The sequence below is a fragment of the Spermophilus citellus genome (assembly GCF_964194105.1).
Source record: "Spermophilus citellus genome assembly, chromosome: 4".
In the NCBI taxonomy this organism is placed as follows: Eukaryota; Metazoa; Chordata; class Mammalia; order Rodentia; family Sciuridae; genus Spermophilus; species Spermophilus citellus.
Genome location: NC_138185.1, coordinates 103,829,683 through 103,835,682, shown reverse-complemented (window position 1 = coordinate 103,835,682; position 6,000 = coordinate 103,829,683).

The following is a 6,000-nucleotide window of genomic DNA, read 5'->3' as shown; positions in this document are numbered from 1 at the left end:
AGTCATTTGACAGATAGGAAACAGGTTTTTTTTTTTTTTTTTTTTTTTTTTTTTTGAGGCAGGATCTCATTAAATTGCTTTGGGCCTCACTAGATTGCTGAGGCTGGTCTCAAAGTTGTGATCCTACTGTCTCAGCCTCCCAGGTTACTGGAATTACAGGCGTGCGCTGCCACACTGCTTAGAAACAGGTTCTGAGTCAAACCTTTCCCAGGTCATACAGACTGGAACCAGGTCCTGCTCACTCAGTGCCCTTTCTCCAACCTCTGGCCTCTCCCCCAACTTAAGGGGCAGCCAGTCAAGGGGTGCAGCCTGGGGAAGCACCCTCAGTCCCAAGGCTCTGTCACTGTGCCCTGGGAAAAGTCATCCAAGCCTCCATTCTGTTCTTGATGACCTGCCTCTGTCCCAGGGCCCAGACTTTTCTTGGGCACCAGGGTGCTAAAAACAACAAATGCCAACCCTATTTTTTTTCTTTTTTGCTCCAGGAGGTCTCACTATGCTGCCCAAGCTGGCCTTGAACTGGGCTTAATCAATCCTCTCGTTCTCAGCGTATTGAGTAGCTGGGACGACCGGCACATGCACTCATCGCCTGGCAACACTAACTTGTTGAAAGTTTACACACGGCTTTAAGTGATTTCTGTGTATTTAACTCCCTATGACCCCACAGAATAGGAATTATTATGACTCCATTTTACAAGCAGCTAGCTTATCTTGGATTCCCTAGAAAATAATACCCAAGGCAAAGTTTATGTCCTAAGCCTTTCTGGAGAGTACAATTCTAGGGCACAGAGTGAGGGAAAAGGAGAATGAGGCAGAAAAGAAAGGAAAGCAAATAGAAGGTAGTGAGTGATGTTCAGAGCCATTCACCACTGCACAGAAAGCAGAGTCCTTTTCTATGCCATGCAGGACCTCTGGACAGGTCCTGTGCTCTGACTGTGCTGCTGAGGGGAGAAAGGGAGGGAATTTACTGTTGTCTCTCTCCCATCTCTGTGTCTCTACAGCAGGGACCAATGCAGAGTGAGCTATGAGCAGGACTAGGAAGGAGAGCAGCGGGGTTGGGAGGGGTGGGAGTCTCTTCAGGTGGCAGACGACCCCTCACCTCCCTCGTCTCAGCTTGCTTGAGTCATTTAATTTTCCTTTTCATTGAAGCTGGTTTCAGCTAGGATTTCTGCCCCTTGGAATTGGGAGTTCCCATTTTACAGATTTAAAAAAATGAGGCTCAGGAAGATGAAGTGACTTGGCCTGAATCTAAAACCTAGTGAGCTCAGCTCTGCCCTGAACTGTCAAGATCCTGAGGACAGACTTCACTGGGCCCAGTCTGCAGAGGGTGGGTGGGTATGTGGGCCTTGCTTCTTCCCATCTCGCTGCTCTTTCCTCCTCCAAGGCTTGATCCTCAGTGGTTGGTGGTAATCCCAGATCTGTTCCCACTGGCCAGAATCTCACAACCCAAGTTTTTCTGTCCTTGCACAGGGAAGTTCTGCTCTGTTGAAAGAGCTATGATCCTAGGAGAGGTCTTGGAGCTCCCCCAACGGCTGGGTTCACCTGGAGCTGGAAGAGACTTGGCTTCCTATCCTAGGACCTGAACCCCACCCAATCCATGTAGACAGGGCCAAGAGGACTAGAATGCAGCTGGGATCCATGGCGCCCTCGGGACTCAGGGGCCTCACAGATGGGCCCAGAGAGCCAAGGTCCAGGGTGCAGTGTGGAGGCCCACCGAGGCATCCTGGGGGCAGCGAGAAAGCGGGAAGGCAGTTTCTGAGGTGCAGGCCAGGTGGCAGTAGAATGCCGAATTCTTGGGCAATGGCTGGGTGGAGGCACTGGGCCAGCAGGGGTCAGCAAAGGCCAGTAGTTCTCCTGCTCCTCCTGGTCGCCATGGTAACACATGCGCAGAACAAAAAAAGTTACCCAGAACTGATGCTGGAAATACATAGCAGTGCTCCTCCTGCCCAAGCTCCAGAGGCACCTTGAAGAGAACAACAAACCCCAGTGCTGTTAAAAGCTGCAGGATTCCATGGGTTTGAGGCGTATGCTTCTCTGCTAGATCCTGGTTCACCCACTGAAATGGACGCTTGCCTACCTTTTAGCTCGTGGCACTTGGCTGACTCCCTGTCTACCTTCTCCAGTGATTGATTATTACACATTTTTGGTTCTGTCATAGCTTCTGACCTCTAAACACGAGTCCTCTGCACCATGAGGACTTGAGCAACTCCACTTCCTTCTTCTTCCCACCCTTTCTCAGCAGTTCCTTTATTTTGAATTGTCAAAATTAATAACATTTACATTCTTTATTTTTAAACTTTTTAAAATTTGTATGTACTGGGGATTGAACCTGGGGCCCTTTACCACAGAACCACATCTTTAGTCCACCCACCCCGCCCCACTTTTGAGACAAGGTCTCACTCAATTACTCAGGTTGACCTTGAACTTGGGATCCTCCTGCCTCAGCCTCCTGAGTCCCTGGGATTACAGGCAAGTGCCACGGCATCCAGCCATTCTTTACTTTAGGGAAAACAAAAAGGTTTTTGACTAATTAAAACAAAATTTTAAGTTTTCGGAGCTCTTTCTGTAGAAGATTCCATAAGTGTCCTATTATACAATATTATCCATCAAGAAGCATTTAAAAAATGACCTCATGTTAATTTCAATATACATTAAGAAGTGTGTGTGTGTGTGTGTGTATTCTATTTATTATTTCACAGATAAAATTGCCTGGGATAACTCTAGAGTCCATTTTTAAATTTTAAAAATGAATTGAGGTGAGTCAGGCACAATAACTCATGCCTGTAATCCCAGAGAGTAGAAAGGCTGAGGCAGGAGGATCACAAGTTCAAGGCCAGCCTCAGTAACTTAGTGAGACCCTGTCTCAAAGTAAGAAATAAAAAGGGTTGGGGATGTAGCTCAGTAATAAAGTATCCCCTGGGTTCAGTCCCCAGCAGGCAAAAAAAAATTTGAGATGAATAAGAATATTAAATGATGTACCTGTCAGGATACGGCAAAACTCATGAAGTTGCTTAAGAATTTGATTGGGAAACTGTGGTCTTGAGTCTCAAAGTTGAAAACCAGTGAGCACAGCAATCTTCTGACAGTATCATCCAGTGCAGAACAGAGCAGAGCAGACATTGGCAACATTTCCTTCTTGTGCAAGAAACAATGTAACAAATGGTGCTGGGAAAACTGGTTCTCCAGATGCAGGAGAATGAGATCAGACCCTTATCTCTCACCCTGCACAAAATCAACTCAAAGTGAATCAAAGACCTAGGAGTCAGACCATAAATTATGCAGCTCCTAGAATAAAATGTAGGGTCAACACTTCAACACATAAGCACAGGCAATGACTTCCTCAACAGGACCCCTAGAGCTCAGAAAATAATGCCAAGAGTTCATAAATGATAGCATCAAATTAAAAAGCTTCTGCATAGCAAAGGAAACAAGAATGTGGAAAGAGAACTTACAAAATGGTAGAAAATCTTTGCTAGCTGCTCTTTTGACAGAGGATTAATTTCTAAACAATATTAAGAACCAAAAAAAAATTTAACACCAACCCCCCCCCCCGCTACAAATAATTCAATTAGTAAATGGCAAATGAATTAAACAGATACTTCTCAAGAGAAGAAATACAAATAGCCAGCAAATATATGAAAAAAGTGTTCATACATTTAGAGAAATGCAAATCAAAATTAAAACTGAGGTTTCATCTCACACCTGTCAGAATGGCAGTCATTAAGAATACAAATAATAATAAATGCTGGAGAAGATATGGAGAAAAAAGAATACTTTTACACTGTTGGTGAAATTGAAAATTAGTATAACCATTATGAAAATCAGTATGGAGTTTCCTCAAAAGACTAGACAGGAAACTACCATATGACCCAGTTATCCCACTCATTCGTATGTATCCTAAAGAATTAAAGTCCCCATAGTACAGTGATACATGCACCCCCAGGTTTATAACAGAGCAATTCACCATAGCCAAACTATGGAACCAGCCTAGGTGTCCATCAATGGATGAACAAAAATAAAGAAAATGTGGTATATATGCATCATGGAGTTTTATTCAGCCCTAAAGAAAAAAAAATTATTTCATTTGCAGGAAAACAGATGCAACTTGAGAACATTGTGTTAAGTGAAATAAGTCAAACTCAGAAGGTCAAGGGTTGTAAGTTTTCTCTCATATGTGGAAACTAGAGAGGAAAAAGGAAAAGAAAGTTGGGTGCAGGTGTTGCATGAAAATTAAAGGGAGATCAGTAGACTAGAGGAAAGAGACCAGAGATGGGAGGAGGGGAGTGGTGGGGGTGGAGTGCTGGGGAGGGATACTGACCAAATTATATTGTCATATTGTGCACATGTACAAATATGTAACAACAAATTCCATCATTAGGTACAACTATAATGCACCAATAAAATGACCACCACCACCACAACAACAACAACAAAACAAACAAACAAACAAAAAAAACCCAGAAAAATGAAGGAGAGAAAACAATGTGTCTTTCATGGAAGACAGGTGGATTCAATTGCCTTACAATTGATTGTTGTTCATAATCACGCCACAGTCACACCTATACCATGACTTATTTTTGAAATCTTTTTCTCACAACCTTTTTTACACTTACTAACTGAAAGCCATCACCTCAGGTTGAGGCATCATCTCAGTCATACTGTATATTTCATGCAGCTCCCTTTTTAGTTGGAAACACTCCAAAATTTTTTTTTTTCTTTTTGACAGTGCTGGGGATTCAACCCAGGGCCTTGAACATGATAGGCAAGTGCTCTGTCACTGAGCTGCATCCCCAACCCAGAAATTGTTTCTACAAGGATACACTTATTGTGCCACACTGGGCAGGGCTCTGCGGCTCACCACTTTTACACCTGGGTTACAGGTCCTTCATTTGACAAATATTTATTGAGAGCCTCTTCTGTACTAGGTGCTGCTTTGGAATCAGTGCCCTCCACCCCCATCCACTGAGGATTCATCCAAGACCTTAAGCTGGGGCCTAAAACTTTGGAACCCTATATAGACTATGTTTTTTCCTATGCATATGTACTACAATAAAGTTTTTTTTTCTTTTTTTTTTTTAAAGAGAGAGTGAGAGAGGAGAGAGAGAGAGAGAGAGAGAGAGAGAGAGAGAGAGAGAGAGAGAGAGAGAGAGAATTTTTAAGTTTGATTTATAAATTAGGCACCGGGTTAGGGATGTGGCTCAAGCAGTAGCGCACTCGCCTGGCATGCGCGGGGCGCTGGGTTTGATCCTCAGCACCACATAAAAATAAAATAAAGATGTTGTGTCCACTGAAAACTAAAAAATAAATATTAAAAAATTATCTCTCTCTCTCTCTCTCAAAAATAAATAAATAAATAAGGCACCATAAGAAATGAACAACCACTAATAATGAAATAAAACAATTATACTAATATATCACAGTAAAAGTTATGAGAGTTTGGTTTCTCTTTCAAAATATCTTACAGCACCATACTCACCTTGTGACGCTGTGAGGCAACAGTGTCTACGGGGTGAGATGAGGTGGGGTGGGTGACAAAGGCTCTGTGACATGGCATCAGGCTGCCAGGCTGCCACTGATCTGCTCCATGGATCCTCAATAAGCCACTCTGAGTGGTGTAATGAAATCCTGTCATCCCTCTCCCTCTGCCCGGGAGGTGAATCATCTCTTTGTCCAGCATATCTATACTATATCCACTATTTGCCTGTTTGTCACTTAACCATCTCAGTCATCAGATTAATTGCTATGGCATCACAGTGCTTGTGTTCAAGTAACCCTCAGAACAGAGCACAATTTCAAACGCATGAATTGTTTGTTTCTGAAATTTCCCATTTAATATTTTTGGACCATGGTTGACTATGGGTAACTAAAACTGGGGAAAGGGAAATCTAAGAAAAGAGGGGACGGTTGAAGATAGAGAACAAAAGAGACAGAAATCCCTGCCTTCAAGGAGCATGTGCTCTAGGACAGATAAATGACAAAACATACAGCATATTAGAATGAGAT